Source organism: Lissotriton vulgaris, chromosome 4_1 (genome assembly GCF_964263255.1).
Source record: "Lissotriton vulgaris chromosome 4_1, aLisVul1.2, whole genome shotgun sequence".
NCBI lineage: Eukaryota > Metazoa > Chordata > Amphibia > Caudata > Salamandridae > Lissotriton > Lissotriton vulgaris.
The window spans coordinates 698,154,722-698,179,401 of NC_141691.1; the positions used below are offsets into that span (position 1 = coordinate 698,154,722).

The window sequence follows — 24,680 nt, forward strand, 5'->3', positions numbered from 1 at the left end:
GATTCTTTTCGCCAGTAACGGAAAGAATCAAACATTGCCGGCCGGGCTTTCTTCTTGAACAATTTCGCTTCTAAGTTGTCGAGAATCTCTGGTTCAAAACTACCATGCAGTGGCCAACTAAGGACACCATCCTTCTTACAATAACGGACCCATACCTCATTATAAGATATAGGACCCACGCCATGCTTACAATATAAATCATATAGGGGAGTCCCAATCGGAGGAACCAGACATGAGTCCTCCAATCGTGAGTCACGGTTGCAACCAAAACAAGACAACATTTTCCGACTTACCATTTTCAGTCCGGAACACAAAACAAACAAAACACGGAACAAATATGTGCACTCGAACCAAGAACTTAGGCCTACCAAAACGAACTGATGTATCGATACCCAAACTAAACCAAGTAGATTATCGTAACTAGAACAACCAGTGATAATCTTACAAAACCAAACCAAATCAAGAACCGATCAAGGATTTTAACAATCCTCACAAAAGTAACCAGCTAGCTATCACTAAATACTTAACTGAGTCACTGAAGACGTCACCAAGGAGAAACCCGTCACGTTTCGCTGTACTAAGGACTGCACCTCGGGTCCAAGACAGGGCGACGGTCAAGGCAACGGCCCACTGCAGCCGTCCTGAACGGGAAACCCTCGTGGAAGAGAACTTCGGGCCACTTTTGCGATATGCCGGGATCGATGAAGTGGGGCGCCTCCCTCAGGAATCTTCACACGAAGCTTCTCGAACTCTTCAGGCTTTTGGACCGGTACCGAATGACGTCGCCCCACGTTGGGCGCCAATTGGAGTTCTGGACTTTTTGGTTCCGTCCAGAGGTGTCAGGGAACAACACCCAAAGACCCCGGAGTTCCACCTGCCTTGGTGCACAAATGAACAGAAACACGGGCTTCTCGATGGTGGCGTCAAAGACCAAAGGTTTATTACTGCAGGGACACAGAAGTCACAGATACTACACACGGGCAGTAACCAGGAGCCTGTTCAATTTGTACAAAGCAGGTTGCTCCTTATATACTAAATTTTAAGCTGGGGGCGAATTCTTTACATGTAATACATTCCCAAAACCTTTGTGTCTAAAACAATAAATATTTGGCGTTACACAGGAACCGTCGATAATATCTGAGGCCAAACATTGCGAAGTGAGGGGTTCCCCCTAGTTTGTCACAATTCCCTGTCAATATTGCATTCAGGACCCGGACCGCCTCATCGTAAAGTTTGTTACCTCCCCCTAATAAAGATTTAGAAAGAAAGAAACAGAGCCAGGTGTGGAAGATAGAAAAGTGGGATAAGGGATGTTTGTGGGTTGTAAATGGGCAAGGCTACCGGCTTCGGCCGCCTAATCATGATCAGGACAATGGACACGAAGACCAGTTTGGCAGGAATGGCCTCGGGCAGAGGAGGTAGCCTTTGTCGAGTCATGCAGCTACAGCGTGATCTGGTTTAAGGTGCACGTGTCATGAAAGAGGTGAATCTCCGGCTAAGGTTACGTGTCCTTAATCGAAATGAAGTGATCAGAGGTTATTGCGTATGTGAGGGCAAGAAACACAAAATGGCGGCCATGATCTAAGATGGATGCCGTGGGTAGATCAGAAATGTGTTTATAAAAGGAGTGCTCTTGCTCGTAGCATAGCGAAAACACCAGGATATACTAAATGGATCATTTGCGGTTCGCTGATACCAATATAATGTATTTCCGACAAACTTGAAAACACGGGTTCAAATCGTCACGGAACCGTCACGGAACCTCACTACCTCTAACACCGGTCACTTCCATTGCCGTTTAAATTCTTCTCCCCTACAACTCACAACAACTGAAATAGGACTAGCTTCTTTCTACAGTCCCACAAACAAAGAAACAGGACTACTCTGGATGTCCTACAGATCCCCCACAGTCCTAATGAACAGTGAAATAGGACTACACCGATGCTCCCACATTCAAAGGAAACAGACAATGTACTACATAATTGGTCAATAAGTTCTTTCCCAATGAGTCGGCCATCTTAGACTGTCTCAACCGTAGATCTCCGAGTAGTCCGACTTCTTGATTTCACCGCATTTCAGAAGCTCTTTAATCCGATTTAATTTCCTCACACCTCATATCAGAAGCTCTTTAATTTTACTTCTTCACGCGACAGTCCCTGCTACTCTATTCACTAGCCCTGTTTTCTGTGCCATCCCCTTTTCCCACCCTTCCCCTCTTGTGCCCCCACAGCCCACGCTTCACTCCCAAGATACTGGAGATCCCATCCTGTTCCCATTCAGCCTAGGATTACCTAGCCCCTCCCCATTGACTGTCTCCCCACCCTTCCTTACCCCCCCGCCCCCAATGCACTCCGACACATCATGGAGCGCCGGTACACACTCTTACAACATCACTTACCCCCGCAACCTCACGAAAAAAATAAATAAAATAAAATCAGCCAAACGATTCAAGCACAATTTTATAAAACGCATCCCGTAAACCCTCTTCTCTGATCCCTATTTCTCACCACACAACGGGATTACAACCCCAGATCTCATTTTCCACACGATACTTAGAGCCCAATGGAGAAAAGCATTCCTAGCCTCACTCTCGACCTCCTCCACGAGGAAAACCGCACATGGTATAGTTATGTGCATTTCCCCCTCCCAACTCTTCCATGCAACAGCTGCTATCACCATATACAATAACGGAACTATCCTCATCCATGCCACAGACCGTAATTTAAATCTCTTGGATAACATTTTCCGCACCATTAAAAATCTAGTATCTAAACCCCAATTGACTACCCAATCCTCTCTCATTGCTAACACACCACGGGTAACATCACCCACCCCTTCGGACAGCCCCGCCCGCTACTATCTAGGACACTTCCGGCTTTAGTCTCCTACAACTCTTCCACCCAATCTACACATCCGCCCCAACACTCCTCTAATCACCACACATAACCCCCAAGCACCCTTAACATCTTCGCCCTTCGTCCACCCCGGCCACTTCCGGCATCGGTCCCTCACGTTACGCTCACCCAGACTCCCACTCCCACTCCCACTCCCACTTCCACTCCCACTTCCACTCCCACTTCCACTCCCACTCCCACTTCCACTCCCACTTCCACTCCCACTTCCACTCCCACTTCCACTCCCACTTCCACTCCCACTTCCACTCCCACTCCCACTTCCACTCCCACTTCCACTCCCACTCCCACTTCCACTCCCACTCCCACTCCCACTTCCACTCCCACTTCCACTTCCACTTCCACTCCCACTCCCACTCCCACTCCCACTCCCACTCCCCCTCACCTAACCCTAATACCCTACCTCCTAACACGGCCGAGACAGCTCACGCCCCTACTACTTATTCTGAACCCCCTCAACATAAGCATGTAGCCCCCCCACCCTAATAACATTCCCGCCATAACCTCCAGCTATACCACTGCTGCACCCTTGTCACACACTGCTTCCCCGTACAGGTACCCCCCTCCCCCCTATTCGCCACTCCCCCCCCCCCGCGCCAGCTGCTGGCACAGACTAGGACTCCGCTTTACCTCTCTTAAAGCACGCCACCATCAGAGCACATCCCGGTCCCAATTACCACTCCCACAACAATGCCATTGATGAAGCAAGGTGAAGAACAAAATTGTGTTCAATCTTGTGAAGTTAATCTCCCATAATAGCAATTAAATTAATAAACTTGTGGTGAAATTACTAATCAACATAGTTTAAGAATACATTCATCAATACACGCGGGATAAACTAATGTGCTTTATGTTGCAAACGCAAAGAAAAAAATAAACTAACCTTGTCTATTGTCTTGGTCAGTATTAAATGCGGCTGTTTAATGGCATGTGCTTATTTTGTGTTATGTTATGTCTTTTCCGTGACAAAAGCTCATGGAGTTCGTGTAGTTCCTGAAGGAAAAGTATTTATAATGTTGCTTGATTGTGCTTTTGCTAGGTAATATAATTAACAGGGTTAATTAGTAAAGGGGGTAGGTAACAGAATGGGTCTCAATTCTTTAATTAATTGATGTCTTGTGTTTGTTTAATAATAGTTTCCAAAGTGAGGCCTAAAGGTGGTTCAGAAAACATGGCTGACAGAGCTGCAGACGCAAAACCTTGTCCAGAGTGAAGCCTTTACACATGTGTAGCTGTGAAGATTTTTACCGCACTGTCATCGTTATTTGAAAAAGCAGTTGTTTGGTTGTGTTGAACGTGTTCAAGGAGAAAAGGCTCAAGGACAGGAACTTGAAGCGTTTGCCAAGATTATGAAGTAAACGTTCGAAACTCGAGGAAAAAGTTACTTTCTTGAGGAATTGTATTGTATTGTATTGTAGCAGTTTTTATTGAGCGCGATTGCTGCCCGCAGGCGTCCAAGCGCTGGGTAGAGGGAAAGTGACTGAAGGAGCTTAAGGTATATAGGATTGAGCAAACAACAGTGTTTTTTTTTTTTTTTTATAAATCTTTATTAATAGGAAGGAATAGTGGTTAATCAATGACATACATTTTACGGTGTTTGTTACAGTCTGCATTTCTAAACATTGGTGTTTGACAAGAGACTCCATCGTAGCAAGGACTGTGGTACATTAAACCTTAGGCGACTAGTAATTACAGCAATCGATGGTCCTCTTGTTAACCCTGTGTTTCTCTAAACCCCTTCCCTCTTATACGATGCAATTATGACTCACTTTTCTACAATACAAAAACGGCAAACTCCCCAACCCCCCCCTAACCATGTGTCATCATAGCCATTGTGTCTCCACCCTTCTCCCACAGCAGCATTGTCTTAGTTGGCACGTTGGTATACAGCCAGGTCCGAGCCAATAATGTCATACTGTGTTGTCACTGAGGTGACCGCCCCTTAGTCGCTTCGCTACTCGTCTTCCTCCTCCGAGTCAGGGTCGTCTCCCTCTGGTAAGGGGTCACAGATTTCCCCCCTGTAGATGTTCCATGCCGCCCAGACTTTGTTCCATTTTCGGGGCGCTGCTCGTAATACGTACACTGCCCTTTCAGTTACCATTAGGACGTCCATGTTTTTAGCCCATCTACTGGCGGTGGGCAGTTCTGGTGCGCCCCACTTCTGCGCTATGTCCCGCTTAGCCACTGTCATAGCCAGGGTTGCCCAAATCAATTCGTATCTACCCAGGTCATTGGGGTCCCAGATGTTCAAAAGGCACTTGCGTGGTTCAGGTAGTATAGAGTGTTTAAGGGCTTGGGAGATCGAGCGTAGTATTTGCTTCCAGAATTCACGTATTTGCGGACATTCCCATAGCGTGTGCAGCAGTGTCCCCTCCTCCCCGCAGCCTCTCAAGCAAAAGGGATGTGGTGCTCTCAGGATTTTATGCAGTAGCGTCCTGGTATAGTAAATGCGGTGCAGGATTTTAAGTTGCACCAGTCTGAGTTTACTGGAGATTCCAACCTCCTTCGGGGAGGCCAGCGCTTCATTCCATTCAAACTCATCTGTCTCACCTAGTTCCCCTTCCCATTTTTCTTTAAGTTTCAGCGTTGGGTCTTTAAGATTATTGATCAGTTTTTTATATGTAAGGGAGGTAGCGCTTTGGACCATGAATTCCGTCAGCAGTCTATCTTCTAACGGGGAGGAGTCAGGTAGAGTGGTGCCTGCCGGGATCGCCTGCAGTAATGCGTGTCTGATTTGAACATATCTGAATGTTTCCGTGGGTCCAAGGTCATATTGCTGTTGTAGGTGTGTGAATGGCACTACTGTGTCGTTATCCCAGAGGTCCCCAACTGTTGAAATGCCTATGGAGTCCCACCGCTCAAATCCCTTACAGCCTCTGAGGTTCCCTAATGCCTTTGTGTCCCATAATGGTGTCATTTTGGTAATTCGACCCCCCCAACCCAGTCGGGTCTGTGCCACATGCCACAGAGCCGCCGTATGTTTGGTCGGACCAAGTAGGGTCTTAAGTTGTGATTTGTTATAAAGCACAGACAGCATACAGTCCGTTCCGAGTTGTGACCAGTCTGCTCGATAGGCAGGGTCTTCCTTCGGGGCGTGGATCCAGTAGTTTATAATTTTCAGTTGGGCAGCCCAGTAATATAGTTGAATGTTGGGGAGCGCTATTCCACCCTCGTACCAGCTTTTAACCAGCTTGTCGTAAGCAATACGTGCCGGGCCAGTATTCCAGAGTAAGGTATTGACCAGCGCCACGATCTGCTTAAAGTATCGGGGCGGCACCATGTGTGGGGTATTTTCTAGAACATAGAGGAGCCTCGGGAGGGTCATCATCTTGTATAATGCCGCCCTACCCAGTAGGGTCAGGGGCAGGGCCGCCCAGTGCTTAACATCCGCCCGCAGGCGATCTATGGGTGGTTTCAAGTTGCTGGTAAAAAATTCTGCTGCCTCACTCGTGATAATAATGCCTAAGTATTTGAAAGAGGTCGTCACCGTAAGCAGAGGACAGGTCTCCTGTAATCTCGGCGCCGGGCCCTTTAATGTATATATGGTAGATTTCGACCAATTTATGGTGTAGCCCGATGTGTGCCCGTGAGTGTTACAGAGGTCTAGCAAGGCCGGGATGCCGGCATCAGGTGTAGTCATGTAAATGAGCATGTCGTCTGCGTATAATGAGACTTTGTCCTCCCAACCCTCCTCCCACTTAATGCCTGTGAATAAGGGTGTAGATCTGATCTGAACTGCCAGGGGCTCAAGTACTAATGCGAAGAGCAGGGGGGACAAGGGGCAGCCCTGTCTAGTTCCCCTGCCTAATAGGAACCTCGGCGATATGTGGCCATTGGCTACCACTTGTGCGACGGGCTTCGTGTAAAGCAGCCGTATCCACGCTATGAATTTCGGCCCAAATCCCATACGTTCTAATACCATGAAGAGATACTCCCACTCTACAAGGTCGAACGCCATTTTAGCGTCGAGAGAGAGAATCGCTGCCTGTTCTGTGAGGAGGTGCGCTCGGGCCATCACACCATGTACTCTTCGGAGATTCATCGCAGTGCTCCGGTGAGGCATAAAGCCCGACTGGTCAGGATGGATCAAGGTGCCGAGGTGGGGCATCAATCGGGTGGCTAGAAGTTTAGCCAATATCTTGGCCTCAACATTTAGTAATGATATCGGGCGATACGAGGTACACTCAGTCGGGGGTTTCCCTGGTTTGGGTATCGCCACAATCGTGGCTGTGCGTTGATCTAGCGGCAGTTCTGCTTTATCCCTGCTTTCTAAATACATGGCCAGTAATGGGGCACTGAGTTCTGGAGCCATGGATTTGTACCATTCTATCGGTATCCCATTCGGGCCTAGTGCTTTACCCGACTGTAGCGCTTGGATCGCCAGCTGGATTTCCCCCTCCGTTGGGTCTATTTCCAGGGTATCCCTATCTTCAGGTGTAATGCTGGGGACGGCAATATTCGCCAATGTTTCCGCTGCCATCTGTTGTGTGATTCTCCTGTCTGGTGTGTATATTGATTGGTAATGGTGCGCTAGCGCGCAGACTATGTCCTCTGGGTGTGTTAGTGTCCGCCCGTCCTCCGTGTGTAGTCTCTGAATACCCTTCGCTCCATTCCCTCTCTTATCGAGCCATGCCAGCATGCGACCTGCTTTGTCTCCCACATCGTATATTCTATATTTAGTGTTCGCGATGTACCCCTTCTCCGTCGTTTTAAGGTGGGCTAGGTACTGTTGTTGCCGGACCATGAGGGTGTGCGCCGTGTACGGGGAGGGGTCTGCCATGTGTGCATTGTTAGCCGAGTCGAGCGCAAGTTCCAAGTTTGTGAGTTCCTTTCGGGAATCCCGTTTGTGCCCCGTTATTGTTGCAATGGCCTCCCCCCTGAGGACTGTTTTGTACGCCTCCCAGAGGGTGGATGGTGATGCTACTGTGCCTGAATTTTCCGCAAAATACTGCGTCGTCACAAGTTTGAGTTTTTTTCGAATCTTGGGGATTTTCAAAAAGTTGGGGTAGATTGGGTAGATTTGCGCACTTTTCTTCCCCCCGGTGGTAAGCGACAGGACAACTGGAGAGTGGTCGGAGATTCCCCTGGGCAGTATGTCTACCTTATCTACCATGTCTAGTCCCAGTCCTAGTGACATGAAATAGTCTATACGGGATAAGCTATTATGGACAGCTGAGTAGTAAGTGTATTGAGTGGCCTCAGTATGTAGCTGTCGCCAGGTGTCTGCAAGTCCTAAGGCTTCTACAAAATCTGACAGTGGTGCAGTAACTCGTGGTCGGGTCCGAGAGGGAAAGGCGTCTTTAAGTGGATCCATGATTGCGTTGAAGTCCCCCCCAACAATCATGTCGCCATCGGGGAAGTCAAGGAGGAACTTGCCTAGTGCAGGCAGGGCCACAGAGTGCAGTGCTGGGGGGATATAGACCGATATCACATTCAGAGATCTGCCCTCCCATTGCCCATGGACTGCGGCAAAACGACCCTGGTCGTCCGCCGCACAGCGTGTTAACATAAAGGGGGACGACTTTTTCACTAGTATACCCGTTCCCCTGGAACCTGCAGTGAATTCTGCGTGTATCGCCATTGTATAGCCACGCCTATCCAGTGCTTTGCAGGTGGACCCTGTGAGGTGGGTTTCTTGTAGGAGCACCAGGTCCGGACTGTGTCGTTTTATGGCCTGGAGGACCAAGCCCCTTTTAATTTTATCACCCAGGCCTCTGACATTCCATGTTAGCATGCGCAGTGGGGGCACCTCCCTAGTTACAGGGGAGCCCGCAGCGGGCGTGTGATTAAGCGGCCTGGCCATGAAGTCGGTGAGAGAGCATTGCACATAACGTGCCCCTCGGAATAACGCATGCGTTGATACGCGTCATGCTGTGTAGGAGACATATAAATGTCGGGGTGGTAACATAGTGTAAGTGCTGAATGATGACTGTGAACAAAAACATAAATTCTAACAATAAAACTTCAGTCCCGTCCCCCCTCCCTGCTACCCTGCTCCACGGACCAACCCTCGCCCGTTTCCCCAACTGTGCAGAGTGCTTTAGTCCTTCCCCAGTCATCTTACTTGCTTGTGGGGTTGGTGAGTCCCCCACGGGCACTGTCTGTGCCCACCTTACTCAGCCGCGTCAGATCCACGGCGTCCGCGGCACACTTAGTCCTTTACCAGTATATTCCGGCATCAAACCGGAGCCAATTGCCCAGAGTCCAGCGGGTCCCTTTCCAGATCCGATTCCGTGCCTCCTGCGCCTTCCTGACGGGGCGATTGGGAGTTCTGACTGTGGATCGTCTCTTCGGCACGATGTTGCGGACGGTCCCGGTGCGGGCGGTGTCGTTGTCCCGCAGGTCTCCAGCCCTCCAGCCATTCCTGCGCCACCTCTGGCGTGTCAAAAAACCAAGTTTTTCCCTCGGCCACAATTCTCAGTTTGGCGGGGAATAGCATAGAGTACGGTAGTTCCCTGTCCCGCAGTGTTTTTTTAACCTCCGTGAAGGACTTACGTCGTCTGGCCACCTCAGCCGTGTAATCCGGGAAGAAGGCCAAAGTTGCATTTTGGATCCGCACTGGTGGTGAGGTTCTTGCCGCCTGTAGGATCGCATCCCTGTCCCTAAAATTGAAGAGCCGGGCTAGCACAGGTCTTGGTGCCGCTCCCGGCTTGGGCGGGCCTCCCGGGACTCTGTGTGCCCTCTCCACCGAGAAGAAGTGGGATAGGCCTTTGGGCTGCAGCTTGTTTTTGACGAGGTCTTCAACATAGAGGTCCATGGCCCCCTTTCCCTCTGTCTCCGGAAGCCCAAGGATGCGCACGTTATTGCGTCGCGAACGCCCTTCCTGGTCGTCCAGCTTGTCGTGTAGGAGCTTGGTTACTTGTTGCATCTTCTCCATGGCCAGTTGGAGTTCCGAGGTGTCTTCTACAAGTGACTTTGTGACCACCTCTACTTGCGACACCCTCTCCGCCATTTTGTGAAAGTCCGCCCGTAGCAAGGAGACTTCAGAGGAGATGGCGCCTACTGTTGTTTTTACTTCTGTGAGTGTTTTCATGATGTCTTCCAGCGTTATTTTTGTCGTTCCCTCCGCTTCTTGGGCATGGGTATGACCGGTGGAGGATCGCCCTGTGTTTTGGTGCTGTCCTTGATGTCCGTAGGCAAATTTGTCTAATTTGGCCTGCGTGGACCCACTCCTGAGGCCTTTGCCCGCCATGGTGCTGGGGCACGTGAATTCCGGGGTCTTGCTCAGCTTATTCGTGATCTGCGCCACGTCTTCGTCCGCCGTCCATAGGTACCATCCAGGGAGCAGCAGGTCGATGGGCGTCGTAGAAGGATGTTGCCCTCTGCTTTCTGTGTATGGTTCAGTGGTCGTCGCGGTGACGTTGGATATTCGCGGTGGTGGCTGCGTGGGTTTCTGGTGAGTTGCTGTATTCCGCGCCCCGGGGTCCGTGTGGCCGCTCCTCGATATTCCACCTGGGGCCGGAACCGCGGCCGTAGATTATGTTTGTTCGTGCCGGTCCACCACCCTCAGGCACACCGAATGACGCAGGTCCCGTTCTCTGGCCACCGCCCTTCCACAGGCCAGGCAAGCCTCAGTGTACCGGGTCAAAGTCTTTATCAGATCGGGGCTGCTGACATTATCAGGTAGTATGCGGGCTCCGAGGCTCTCTCGCGGATTCCCGCGTTTAACCACGGTATGGCGTCGTCCCCCGGGGGCACCGATCTCCTTCACCTCTGTTCGGCGCTGGCACGTCTGTCCATTGCGGCCCCACGGTCAAGCGGGGCCGAATTATCGCCTTAATTGATTTCCGCCGCCCGCCAGGTCCCTAGGGGGGGGGGGGGGGGAGTGCCGAGTTGTCAGCGCCGTTCAGCGCGGTCAAGGCTGTACTCGCTGTTTCGGATGCGTCGCGCCGGATGATGCCTCCCGGTGATGCCTCCTGGTGACTCAGGCTGGTCGCGCTCCGGTAGGCGGGAGCCGGGATGTGTTCACTTCTCGCGGCCGGCTCGGCCGCACTTCCGCCGGGGCCTGGGTGCCACGCAAGGCCGGTGTCGCTCTTCCGGCGGTAGGCCCAGAATTGCCACTCGGATTTCGCCAGGTTCCGGTCCTCCGATTTTCGGGAAAGTCGGACCGGTGATGCCGCTTCGGCCCTGGATCCGAACGCCGCCGCTTCAGGCGGGCGGGGTATCGGAGAAATGTGTCGGATTTATTGTGAGGCTGCAGCGCCCTCGGGAGCTCTCACGCTAAGCGGCCGCCATGCTTGGCTGCTAGCCACGCCCCCCAAACACAACAGTGTTTTTAAGTTTTTCCGGAATGCAAGTAGGTCAGGGTTGGAGCGGAGTGTGATGGGAAGAGCATTCCATAGCCTAGCGGTGTTCAAGGAAAACATCCTGCCTCCAGATCTAGCTCGCTTCACCCTAGGCACAACGGCCAGGAAAGCCTCTGAAGACCGAAGGTTTCTTTTAGGGTGGTAGGGGGTGACCAGGCCAGTGTTTATGGCAGGTCCCGTCTTCCAAAAGGTGCGATGTGCCAGGCATAGCGCTTTGAAGGACACTCTCTGCTTCACTGGCAGCCAGTGGAGGCTCTTCAGAGCAGATCTGGCCGACTGGGTCCGTGGAATTTTCAGCAAAGTGCGTGCTGCACAGTTCTGAACAATTTGCAGTTTCCTGAGGGTCATCTCCGGGGCCCCTAGGTATAAAGCATTATTTGAGTCCAGGCGAGATTGAATCAGACCTTGGACTGCCACCTTTTTGGCCTCTAGGGGAAGTAACGGGAGCACCTTCCTCAGAATTCTGAGTAGGCCAAAGCAGGTGGCGGACAGTTTTTTGGCCTGGGTGGAAAAGGAAAGTTTATCATCTAGCCATACTCCCAGGCTTTTGACACTTTCTTTGTGAGTGGGCGGGGGACCCAGAGCACTGGGCCATAGGGAGGTGAAAGACATAGGAGAGGTTGGGCCCAGGAGCATGAGCTCCGTCTTTTCTCCATTCAGCTTAAGGGAGGAGTTGGTCATCCAGCCCTTCACGTCCACTAGGCAGTTTAACAGGTCTGCTGGGGAGTGAGTATTGTTCTCCGTTGCCAGCGAGACCACAAGCTGGGTGTCGTCGGCATATGACACGATTTTAATGCCATATGGTTCGACAACACCCGCCAGCGGCCTCATGTAGACGTTGAACAGTACAGGGCTCAGGGAAGAGCCCTGTGGCACTCCGCAGCTCAAGAGTTTCCTGGAGGACACCGTCTTTCCATCAAAGATCTGAAACGACCTCCCAGACAGAAAGGACTCGAACCACCTTAAAGCGTCACCTGAAACTCCGATGTTGTGGAGACGGTCTAGCAAGGTGGTATAGCTGACCGTATCGAAGGCGGCACTTAGGTCAAGGAGGATCACTGCCACCGATCCTCCCTGGTCTAGTATCCTTCTAGTTTCTTCGGTGACTGCTAACAAGGCGGTTTCAGTACCATGTTTTGGTCTAAAGCCTGTCTGGGAAGTATGCAGTAGAGAGTGGTCCTCCAGGAACTGGACCAGCTGCGCGTTTATGTGTTTCTCCAGTACCTTGCTCACCCATGGGAGAAGTGAAATGGGGCGGTAACTGGAGTGGTCGTCTGGGTCTAGGCTGGTTTTTTTTAACAGTGCCCGCACCATGGCCTGTTTCCAAGCCATGGGGACTGAACAAGCAGATAAGGAGGTATTGAGGAGGTCTAGAATTGCGGGCAGGGTGGTTTTGCTGGCTCGCATAAGGATCTCTGGGGGGGCAGGATCACAGGGGGAGCCTGACTTGACTTGTTGAGCCACCTTGCTTAAAGTGTCCAGGTCCAGAGGATGGAAGTGCTCAAGGGAGGGCTGGCCTGGACGAAAGAGTGGTCTAGGGGGAGGTGAGTTGCTCGAGTCCGGGGATGTGGCTGCAATAGGGAAAGTAGAGTAAATTTTTTGAACCTTTTCGTAGAAGAATTCCGCAAGCTCGTTGCATTGGGCCTTGGTTTTAGTAGGTGTAGGGGCCGTATTGACATGAGAGCACTGTTTTATAATATGAAAGATTTCTTTTGGCTTGGATTTTGCTTCTAGTATTTTCTCGGAGTAGTGGGTTGCCTGGGCTGACCTGATTGCTTCTTTGTAGGTTCTGATCGCCTCTTTATAGGCAGCCTTCTTGTCTGGGAGGAAGTCTAAGCGCCATGCTCTCTCTCGTTGTCTGCAAATGCGTTTTAATTGTTTTAGAGAGTCAGAGAACCAGGGAGCGGATTTCTGTACTCTCTTCGCGGAGGATCTACGATACGGAAGGATCGCGTCTAGCGAATGAGTGATCCAGCTCTCATAGTGGGTGTTTGCCACGTTAGGGTCTGGACAGGGTAGTGGGCGAGTGGAGTCTAGGTTGTTCATCCAGAGCTCTAGTGGGAGTTTTGACCAGTTCCTCCTAGTGGTGGTTTGGGGAGGTGGCTGGGAGGTCTTGTGTTTTTCCCAGGAAAAAGGAATTAAGAAATGGTCTGACCATGGGAGGGGGATGGGTGGATCCACAGTTAGATTCAGACAATTGCTGACTATAGGGTCAAGTAAATTCCCTTTATCATGGGTCGGGGCAGCAACCAGTTGGAGCAGTTGAAGAGCTTCCAGGTCCTCTTGTAGTTCTTGGGCAATGTGGTCAGAGGGGGAGTTAAAATGAAGGTTGAAATCACCCAAAATTGTATGGTTGGCAGAGGAAAGGATTCTTTGCGCTGTAATTTCTGGAAGAGACCTGTGAAATTCTTTTGCAGGCTCGGGGGGGGCGGTAGATTAGGGTGCCAGAAAAAGTGCTGTTAGCATGGAACTCTATGCAGAATTCTGCACTCTCGCACTCAGGGATGGTTCCTGCTGTAAAACGGCATCGGTACTGGTCTTTTAAGATGATACCCAGACCTTGAGGAAGCAGAGAGATGTGGAAATGAAAGACAATAGGGCTTATTTGAAACCTGGACTTGGTCAAGAATCGGAGATGACCTAATACATTTTACCGTGGACTGACACAGGACAGCCAATGAAAAGCTCAGATTTACTAGAATGTAAAATGTAGAAAGTTTAGCTAGAGAGAAAGGTATAAAACCGAACACTATGAGCAGGGAAAAAAACTCTTCTTTTCTGATTCCTGAATGACGTAACATGCTGTTGGACTTTTGGCGCATGTAAGGACAGCAGACTAATGATCTTTTCTTTTTCAGATGGAGCAAGAAATAGTCAGGGAAATAGATTTAGGGAATGGAAACTGTTATTCTGCTAATATTTCATGGTTCTGAGCTTGCTTTGAAAATGTCAGTTTATTAATTCATTTCCATAATAAAATGCTGCTTTCTTATTTGCTTATAAAGTAAAGATTCTAAAACGTAAATGCTTTTTCTTATGAAGAATATAGTTAATAAAATTAGATTTGAAAAGACAAGCTGGTCTTATTTATTCATGGTCTAGTTTCCATCAGTTGATCCAATCGCCTTTAGTGGTTTGATTAATAAATGTTAAAACCATGGTAAAGAGAGACAAACTGCAGTTGTATATAATATTGTAAATAATATGTGAATAGTTTTAATTAATCACACCACATGATTCAGTTGCTCAAAAATTGTCTCATTGGTATTATGGGCATTCATCTGTGTTATATGATTAATGGTGAATATTGAGGTGTTAGGTAGCGTTTGAGACAGTTTTTCAGTCAGAGCGCTGGATCAATTACTTGGTAGCAGAGTTACGATTTCTATGGTAACTAGTATGTTACATGGTAATACATAGGATTAATGTGTAAAACATGTTAAGTTTGTTCAAGTTGTTATATGTAGTCGAAAGGTTTTTTCCAGCAGTGTGAAAATTCCTGGTTTGTGCCGGCATGAGAAGTGTGACAGGTGAAGTTACACAGTGCATTTGTTCTGTTTCAAAATAGTGGTATCGCCGTATATCACAGGTGTTGTGGACGTACAGCACAAGTTTAGGGATTTTAGGTGTGAAAGGTAGAATGCATAGTGAGGATTGTCTATGAAATCGTAGCTTTCGAGCATAGGGACTTCTGTCCTGTTTTAAAACTCACTGTGAAAAGAGTAGTAGAATTTATCTAAGCTTGAGTGGAGGGTAAGGAAGTGTTGTCTATCTTACTGGCGAATGAGGATTTCTATTAGTGGGTTAAAGTCCTACTAAAGATTTATGTATGCATGGTTAGGGATTTTTCCTGTATGAATGTGCGTAAATGAATTTGTAATGTACGATCGAGTGAAACTCTAAATTGTCTCTAAGGAGGTGTAAAATATCTCTGTATGTGCATTTGGAGAGAAACGAGTTAGTTATTACCTGTTAGAAGGGTAAAGTAGCCTTACTTTATCGACGAATTTAAATATTCTGTGAAAATAGCGTTGTCTATTTCACGTGAACAGAATACTAGAATGTTTGGGAAAGCCATTACTTTATTTTAGTGAAACAGACAAATGGTTTAATTTTGTGGAGTTATTAACTGAATTCAATTGAAAGATTTGTAAATATGGCGCTGTGAAATTTTTTTGTAAAGGAGGTGGCAGTTTAAGGAGCGGAGTGAGAGACATACTAGCTGCAGCGGTAGCATACGTCACAAGAGTCGCGCTGTGATTGGCTAGCATACGTCACAGTATTTGCGCACAGATTGGTTCATGTGACTAAGGCGAGCTTACAGCTGATTGGCTCATCCTGAAAAACAGTAATTCTATTGGTTGAGCAAAATAGTGACGAAGCTTAACTTGATTGGTTTGTTGCTACGTTTCGCACACGGATTGGTTGGTGTTGCAGAATAACAAGGAAGTTGTTACGATCTTTTCCGAAGTAAGGGGAATTGTTTAAAAATATGGATTATTATTACATGAAGGAGGAAAAGAAACTTTTATGGTTTCAGAAATTGAAAAACTAAATTAAACCGGACAAGAAAATTTTAACGCGAGGTGGAAGATTACTTCATAAGTACAAAACACCTGCAGCTTACATGTTGGGTGAATATGGTTATCCTACTTGTCTCTGGATTGAGAAATGGATGAAGTATACTGAAAATGATGGTGTATTAGCATGGCCGGAAGATGGATCATTTAACATAGCGGTTTTGAAAAATTTAAGAGAAAAAATGATGAAACTTGTACCAAAGCCTAGACCTACTCAATTTGAAGCTTTAGTTGAATGGGAGGATGAAATGTTTTAATTAGAACGAGAGAGTAGAGGAATTTTAAGGGGAACAGGATTAGGTCTTGATAGAGAAACAAATCAGGATAGAATGCGTCGGTGGAGAAGTGCAGACATGTATGATGGCTTGTAACCAGTGAGATTAATTGATGAGGTAACTGGACAAAAGTGTGCCCAAAAGAAAAATATTAGCGAAGAAAGTGATTCAGAAGATGGGGTATTAGAAGAAATTTATACTAGAAAACCGCCACCTTCTCAACCAGCTTGTTCATGGACTTCTCCAAATGCCCCTCCAAGAGAAATAATTGACGAGACATCTCCTAAAACAAATCCGAATTCTAGAAAAACACCTGAAAGAGTAGAAACGAGATGTAATTCAAATATATCAGGAGAAAATAGTAATTATACTGAAACCCCAATTCAGAGTAATGAAACCCCAAGAAACGAAAAAAGAACAGAAAGGTATGAGGAATTACCAAATGCCTCCGAATGTATTCGTTCTACGAATGAATTAATACAGTAGCTAACTAAAAGCATGGAAGCAGTAACAGTACCTGTAACGATTGGACCTGTTCTTCCAGTATTTGATCAAAAAGAAATTAGGCATTCAGCTTGAACTGTTCCATTAAATTCAGAAATACAGAAGGTGACTAAAAAAATTTATTCAGATGTGTCTTAAATACATCGAGAGAAAATAATGATGCCTGACTTAACTTTCAATCAACGTTTGTCATGTAAATCTCCATCTGGTGCAGAATCTGATTCTGGAACTCCGGAAAAGAGTTTGAGTAAAATAGATTTAACACAAACCCCAGAATGTAAATTACTTGATATTGCAAAATTGAAAGCAGATTTAGAGGAATTAATAATTGGAACGATTGGAACTGACAGATTGAAGGCATATCAGGATGATTAATTATTATTTATTTGCAAAAGCATAACATGGTAAACGAAAAACAAATATGATCAATTAGAAGATATGGCTTTTGAATTAGAAGTAGATTTAAGTAAGCAGAAGAATTTGCAGAAAACTTATAGGGAGGATTTCTCTGAAAAAGACATTGAAAATATGAATAGCAGAGGAAGAATCACTCATATAAAAGATGTAATTGTGATTTTAAGAAAATGGGGTGAATTAAGTAAATGGAGAGCGAAATGGGCAAAGAAAAAAGATGAAGACAGAACAAGTTTAGCTTTTCCTATCAGAGAAAAGGAAAAAGTAGTAAATGAGTTTCCAATGAGAGAAATAGCGGGAGGAGGGTATGTGCATGTCCCATGGACAAGACAGGACATTTTACTGTTTATGAATGATTTTCCTCGATTAAGAGAAAAACCTGTAGAATGGTATCGACAGGTAGATAGATTTGTGAAAGTTTCAAAAGTTTTGTGGATTGATCTTGATGGATTCTTTCACATAGTTGTCCCATCAGATCTTTGGACAGAATGTGAAACTACTATAAATTGGCCTAGAGAAGAATACCCTTGAGATAAAGTAACAGGTGCTCCTTCACCAGAGGTAATGAGAAAATATGAACAGGTAATTGTGTTTTTGAAAAACAAGATTCCCCCAAAAGAGATAGATTGGGTTAAAATAGATAGAACAACGCTAGAGCCAAAAGAATCAGTACATTCATTTTATGAAAGATTACTGCTGGTATTTAAACAATACAGTGGTTATGAACATTTAAGTGAAAAAGATATGAGCCATTTTATATACAGATTTGTATATGGCTTGAGTCCTGAAATTAGTGAAATGGTAAGAACTGGAATAGTTGGTTGGCAATCACACACAGTAGATGATATCTTGAGAAAAGCACAAAATTAGTGATGAAATAGATGCTAAACAAAAGAAGTTAACACCTTGGCTGCTAAGGCAATTCCCAGCCTGTGCTGGAAATTGCTATTCTCCTTTTTTATGACGAGCTCAGCTCGTCATCAGCACAGCTCCACTGTGCCTCATGACGAGCTGAGCTCGTCATGAGCAGGGAAGGGGTTAAAAGAAAAGGCTATGTGGGCACAGATAAAAGTGGCTGAACAACAAATAGCAACTTTGGGAAATAAAAATGTTGATCAGAATCAAGGGAAATTTAAAAGTAATTATATTAAACCAAAATGGATGGAAAATATAAAAGAGTTAAAAAAGAAACTCCCATGTTTTAATTGTGGCGAAATTGGACACTGGAAGCGTGAATGTAAGAATCCGCCCAAAAATCATTTAAAAAATGCATCATTAAATCCACAGATACAGAATGAGATAAATCAGCAGCAACAGCTACAGCGACAGGTAGTGATTCAGCAAAGTCAGTTACCACAACTGCCACTTCCAAACTGTGTAAATGTGCAGAGATACAGTGCAGAAACAGGATTCAGCGGAGGTGAACAGGTAAACAGATCGCCAAGAGTGAATGTGTCGAATGTGTCAACAATATTGCTTGAAAGAAGATGGTGGGAGTGAATCTGATGATTACTTCTGACGGTGCCTGAGAGAGGAGGAAGAGTGTGTGCTTGGAGCCACTCTTGAGGTAGATCAATCTGGTCCATTTGTAAATGGTAAAGTGAATGATGTAGAAATTACTTTCCTAGTGGATACAGGTGCTACCCGTTCTACTGTTAGATCAGTGGAAATAGAAAACCTTCCTCTCTCTGGAGACAAAATCCAAGTAGTAGGTGTAGCTAATCAGCAAATAAAAACTGATTTAACTGAACCAGTTGAAGTTGAAATAGGTAAATTTAAAGACATGCATAGATTTGTAGTTTGTGATAGCAGTCCTGTAAATTTATTAGATAGGGATATTTTATGTAAAATGAATTGTGCAATATATTGCTCACCGGATGGTATAGAGCTTCAAACTCCAGAAGAAGATGGGCTTTACAAATTAACAGTGTCAATGGTTGAGGCAGAAGAAAGTAAATTATTCCCTGTGTTTGATAAGAATAATCTACCTGAAGAATTAAAAGACACAGTGAATGTAAAAATTTGGGATTTCACTGGAGATGAAATGGGTTTGATGAAAAATGTAGACCCAGTAAAAATATCCGTAAAACAAGGAGCAGATTATCCAAACATTCCTCAGTATAAAAAGAAAGCAGAAGTCATTGAAGGTGTTACCCCTGTAATAGACAAATTCATAAAACAAGAAGTTCTAAAAGAAATTGAGAGTAGTCCATGTAATTCACCAATTATGGGAATTAAAAAGCCAAATGGAACTTTCAGAATTGTTCAGGACCTGAGAAAGATTAAATAAGATTGTTGTTCCATGTTGCCCAGTTGTACCAAACCCAGCGGTAATTCTATATCAGATTCCGCATGATGCAGAATGGTATACAGTTATGGATTTGTGTAATGCATTTTTTACTGTTCCATTGCATCCAGAAAGTCAACAAATTTTTGTGTTCCGGTTCAAAGAGCGTATTCTAGCATGGTGTTGAATCCCTCAAGGGTACACTGAGAGTCCATCTATTTTTAATCAATTGCTAAAGAAATCATTGGAAAATCTAGATTTACCAGGAAAATCTACGTTAGTGCAGTATATTGATGACCTCCTTGTGGCTGCATAAAACAAGAGATAATTGTGTAACAGATACCATTACTCTTTTAAATCATCTGGCAGATGAGGGACATAAAGTATCTCCTGCAAAATTACAGTTTTGCAAACAAGAAGTAAAATATCTTGGTCACAGAATTGCAAAGGGAGTCAGACAAGTGACAATGGAAAGAATAAAAATGATTCAAGCAATGCAACCACCAAAAACACAGAAACAGGTAAGAATGTTTCTAGGAATGGTAGGTTATTGTCGCCAATGGATTAGTGGGTTTTCAGTAATTGCAAAGCCACTGCAGAGACTGACAAAAGCAGACCTAAAAGACCCGATTAGCCTAACAAAAACTGAATTAGAAGCTTTTGAACAGTTAAAGAAAAGTTTGTGTGAAGCTCCAGCATTAGGAATGCCTGAATATGAAAACGAATTTGAGCTGTATTGCAGTGAAAGAGAAGGATGTGCATTATGAGTTCTGATTCAAAGACATGGAAGACTGAGAAAGCCAATAGCATATTTCTCAGCTGTTCTTGACCCTGTTGCAAAAGCATTACCAGGTTGCTTAAAAGCAGTAGCTGCAACAAGTGTATGTTTGGAATAATAATGGGATTTCCTGTAAAAGGATATGTGCCACACTCAGTTGAAATTCTCCTCACTAAAAGCAGAACACAACATTTGACAAATGACAGGCTGACAAAATCTCAAAAGGTTATTCTTGGCTCGGACAATGTTTCAATTGCGAGATGTGTGAATTTAAATCCTTCCACATTATTACCTGACACTACTGAAACAGAAATCAGGGATGAGGTTGATCATGAATGCTTGGATGTATTAGAATATTGCACTAAACCGAGACAGGACATAAAAGAGGTCCCATTAGCTGAATCCGATTATGTTTTATTTGTTGATGGTTCATGCTTAAGAACAGATGAAGGTGTTCTGAGTGCAGCATATTCAGTATGTACAGTTGCAGATGTGATTGAGGCTTCCTGTCTCAAAGGAATTCGTTCAGCTCAAGTAGCAGAATTAATTGCTTTGATTTGTGCATGTGAATTGGGAAAAGAGCTAAAAATTACCATAGTGACTGATAGTCAATATGGTTATGGTGTAGTCCATGACTATGGCCAGCTCTGGTCTCAAAAATGTTATTTAACTTCTGCGGGATCACCAATAAGAAATGCTCAGTTGATTAAAAGATTGATTGATGGAAATCAGCTTCCAGAAAAAATTGCAGTAGTAAAGTGCACAGCACACAAAAAAGGTGAAGATTACATAACAAAAGGAAACTCATACGCTGACTCAATAGCAAAATTCTGTGCAAAACAAAATGTGTCCATTAATCGGGATAAAGAAAATGAACATGTTTTGAACTCACTTATGCTAACATCTGTAGTTGAGACTTGGCAGGGAGTAAAACAGTTGCAAGATGAGGCTAATGATGAGGAGAAAAACACATGGTTAAAAGCAGGATACAGACAAAGAGAAGAGAATGAGGTTTGGGTTTACCAAGATGACAGACCAGTAATGCCAAATAGTATGATTTCTGACATGGCACGCATGTACCATGGTCCAGGACATATTGGTAGAGATTCAATGATTAGATTATTTAGGCAGATATGGTACAATCCAAAATTCAGAATAATTGCAGAATCTTTTTGCCAAAGGTGTCTTATTTGTCAACAGATCAATACAAACTGAAAACCTGTTGTGAACATGGGAACTATAGGACGGGAGGGGGGTCCATTGACCAGAATACAGCTGGACTTCATTGACATGCCACCTCACAACAAACTCAGATATGTCTTGGTGATAATCGGTTTGTTTTCAAGATGGGTTGAAGCATTTCCAACACTTCACAATGATTCAATTACTGTGGCAAAATTGCTTTTGAGAGAAATCATACCAAGGTATGGATTTCCGGTGACGATCGAAACAGATCGTGGTACACATTTTGAAAACAGATTGCTAAAATTGATTTGTGAAGCATTGGATATAAAGCAAAAATTACATTGTGCTTACAGATCAGAAGCATCAGGTGTTGTTGAACAATTGAATGGTACAATAAAAAACAGAATAGCAAAGATGTGTTTAGCAACAGGAATGAAGTGGACAGATGCACTTCCACTTGTTTTGATGTCTTTGAGAAGCTTTCCAGATAGAAAAACAGGATTGAGTCCTCACAAAATTTTAATGGGCAGGGTCATGAGGCAAGCATTTGTTCCAGTTGATAAACTGTTGAGCATTAATGAAAGCATCATTATGGATTACTGCAAAAATCTATCTGATGTGGTGACTTCTGTGTTCCATCAGGTGGGAACTGAAGTAATTACAAAAGAGAAAGAACAAGCTCATGATCTGTTACCGGGAGACTGGGTAAGGACAAAAGTACATCGAAGAAGAAATTGCCTAGTACCTAGGTGGCAGAAGGCAAGACAGGTGATATATTAGTCACAACAAATGCAGTAAAGTGTAGGGGATTGAAGAGATAGATTCATGCTAGTCATACCATACGTGTGCCAGCACCTGAGAATCCAGACGAAGGTGAAACAACAGCTGATTCAGATTCAGAAGAAGAACCCGAAAGAAATCCAGATCCTGAAGATTGACAAGAAAGTCGACATCTGGAAAATTCAAATGTGAATGAAGCAGAAAATGAAGAGATTGTAATACAAGATTCTGAAGAAAATGAAAATGATGAAGATCTGCTAGAACAAGAAGCAGAAAAGGAAACTGAACAATTAGTGATTCAAGATCAAGATCAGGAGAGTATTGAAAGGCAGATTGGAAGCCCTGGAAGCAGGAACGAAAATTCTGAAACTGGTGAATTGGAAGTAATTGAGGAAGAAGAAGAGGAGGTAATTCCAAGTACCAGCTATAAGGATGTTGTTCCTAACAGAGTGAAACTGCGGAGTAGAAAAGTACCTGAATCTAAAGAAGAATCTGATACAATAAAACAGATTATTAAAGAATCAGCTGATAACACAGAAAGTGAAACAGATGATAGTGGAGATGAATCAAGAATAAAAAGTTCAAGGAAAAGAGCTTGGAGAGTGGTGTATAATTTGGCGGAACTGAAAAGGAAATTAACAAGAAAAGGAGATAATTGGCCAAATGAAAACGAAGGCCTAAAATATAAATTAGTGAATAAAGCAAAAGAGCAGGTGAATGAGATCACAAGTCGAAGAAGACTCAAATAAGAAAAAACAAGCAGGAAAGAAAATAGAAGGGATAAACAGCAGAGCAATAAGAGTGATAAAGCCAAATCAGAAGTACAAATCACCTGAGTGGACTTATATTATAATTCCACCAGTAGTAGAAGTTAATAGTAGTCAAAGAAATTTAGATGATGCAAGTGATAATGATTTTGTTCATTAGGTGACACAAGGTTGAAGAAATTGTGTTAGCTGGAAAACACATTGATGTATGACATTAGGTCGAAGAAAAGCTGTTAGAAAATAAAGTTACCAGTTAAAAAAAAAAAAAGGGGAGTATATTTAGTAATTTTTTATTTTTTATTTAGTAATGATGCCTTCTACTAATAATAATTCGAGATGCTCAATTTTCAAAAGATGTTGCAAATTGTCTTCAATATGTGTAATCCTGATAATTTTAGTTTGGTTAATTTTAGCTGTCATTTTTCCTTTTGGAATAGATAAAGAGATGTACAAAACTAACATGACTAGTAAAGTTATGGGTAATCATGATAAAGTTGATAAGATTGATAAAATTATTGTACACAAACCAGAGATTCATCAAGATAGATGTGTGGGAGATTTTTCTAGTAATACCTTTTCAAGACTTTTATCTGAATATGTTAAGGTGATGGACGCAAAAGATTGCTATGTTTGTGTGAAGTTACCTACTTCTGTGTCTGAAGGTGTTACGTATAATATGCTTCCTCTTACTTATGTGATATAGGCAAGGGAAACCCAATAAACCCTTGTAGGCTTGGGCACTGGACGTTTAAAATCAAAAGGTGCTACTTGTTTCGTCAATTCCTGACCCGGCATGCCGACGCTGTACGCTGCATTGCTTCAAGCCATTGATTTAAACTCTCACAACTACGCCGAGTACAGAGTAACTGGCCGTATTGTATTCTAACATTAGCAAACTTTCACACGCTGTTTTTCTGATCCCATTACAGTGATTGGAAATCTATTCCCACATCTCTCACTGTGTATTACTACTAGAAGCTAACTTATGCGAAATTTCAGGGGGTTGTCCCAGCAATGAATAATTTTGTCCTGATGGTCTACATGATGACTGCATACTAGACCGAAACGTCGACACTTCCATCATCTCCAGAAGCGTTGCGTTGGCACCAACATATGATCATTGTTAATTAATGAATTTGGTTGTATTTGACTTTATGTAGGAGTTGATGTTTAGTTGTGAACTGATGAGTAGATGTGATACATACCTCTGTTCATAACTTTTTTGCTTCAATTTGATTTCTTTTTATTTGTTTTCCCATTTTTATTTGATACAACATAAATTTCTTTGGAATAAGATTTACTTCCTCCGTGTGTTCTCTCTTCCTTCCTTTGATTCACTCTAACATAACTTTTGATTGTGATATTCTGTTTATACACTGGAGTGTGATACGTCTGTGCAACTCCTAACTGAGATTTATCTTTCTTGAAATAAAGTCCCTTGTAGCACCTTTTGAATTTAAACGTCCTCTTACTTATGGCATAACATGTAGTGCAATAGCTAGTTTGTTTTATCAAACTGGACGTTTGGAATATTACTATTCGGATTTTGATGAGATTTTTGCAAATTTAAAAGTTGTAGATAGCTTGAATAAAGTGAAACATGCTAAACAGATGAGGGAATTTTTCCTAGTGACTAGTGAACTCACTTATGAGTATGCTTTTAGAAATAATTTAACATGTAAATTGAGAACAGAAGAGAAAACGTTCTTAAATATGGTGGAAGAGAGAAGGGCAATTTACAAGCTAAATGAAATGTTGAAACCTACCAAATCTAAATTTGGGCAGATGGAAGATGAAAAGCTCAATGGTAGAAATGAAAATGTTGCAATTCATATAGATAAACATGTTAGTGGAAAATTTTGTATAAGAAGAGATCATACTTTGTTTGATAA

General features: G+C 44.3%; 1 protein-coding gene and 1 pseudogene across 2 annotated transcripts in view; one reads left to right on the forward strand and one right to left on the reverse strand.

Annotated features, from left to right (window-relative positions):
• PAK1IP1 (PAK1 interacting protein 1) overlaps window positions 1-24,680 on the reverse strand; it is a 193,325-nt gene that overhangs the window by 122,634 nt on the left and 46,011 nt on the right. The window lies entirely within an intron of this gene.
• LOC147722460 (uncharacterized) lies at window positions 15,711-16,952 on the forward strand (annotated as a pseudogene).